Below are 638 nucleotides of genomic sequence, written 5' to 3'. Positions count from 1 at the left end.
GCTAAGTCCCAGGACTCAAGGTGTCTACTCAATAGACTCTGGCCCTCTCCCACCTGGTCCTTCCCCACCCTTGGCCTCACCTGTTTAAGCCATCTTGGCAAATCATTCCTGAGCATGTGGAGAAAGTTTGCTTCACATTACTTGAGCAGATGCACCCCAACCCTATATATAGTTTCCTGGGGCTGCTATAACAGAAGACCCCAAACCGGGAGACTTAAATAGTAGAAATTTATTGCCTCACAGTTTTTCAGGCTAGAAGTTCAAGATCAAGGTGTTGGCAGGATTGATTCCTTCTGAGGGATCCATTCCATGCCTCTCTCCTATCTTCCAGTGGTTTTCTGACAATCTTTGGCTACCCTTGACTTGTACGCACATCGCCCTGGTCTTTGCCGTCGTGTTCCCACGATGGTTTTTCTGTGTGAGTGTCTAAATGTCTCCTTTCCATAAGGACACCAGATAGAGTACACTAGGGTCCACCCTAATGACTTCATCTTAACTTATTACATCTGCAATGAACTTATTCCCCAGTAAGGTCACTTTCTGGGGTACAGGGGGTCAGGACTTTAACCTATCAGTTTGTGGGGGACACAATTCAACTCATAACACTTCTGTGTCGTTTGTGCCAGGGAAGACAAGGG

The 638-nt window shown here is 46.7% G+C and overlaps 1 protein-coding gene across 1 annotated transcript in view; it reads right to left on the bottom strand.

Moving 5' to 3' along the window:
* SPSB4 (splA/ryanodine receptor domain and SOCS box containing 4) overlaps positions 1-638 on the bottom strand; it is an 81,995-nt gene that overhangs the window by 32,292 nt on the left and 49,065 nt on the right. The gene's annotated exons all lie outside the window — the stretch shown is intronic.

This window comes from Otolemur garnettii, unplaced genomic scaffold (genome assembly GCF_000181295.1).
Source record: "Otolemur garnettii isolate 467f Iridium unplaced genomic scaffold, OtoGar3 scaffold00032, whole genome shotgun sequence".
Lineage (NCBI taxonomy): Eukaryota > Metazoa > Chordata > Mammalia > Primates > Galagidae > Otolemur > Otolemur garnettii.
Note: the sequence above shows the minus strand (reverse complement) of the source record. Positions and strands in the feature narration are given on the sequence as shown.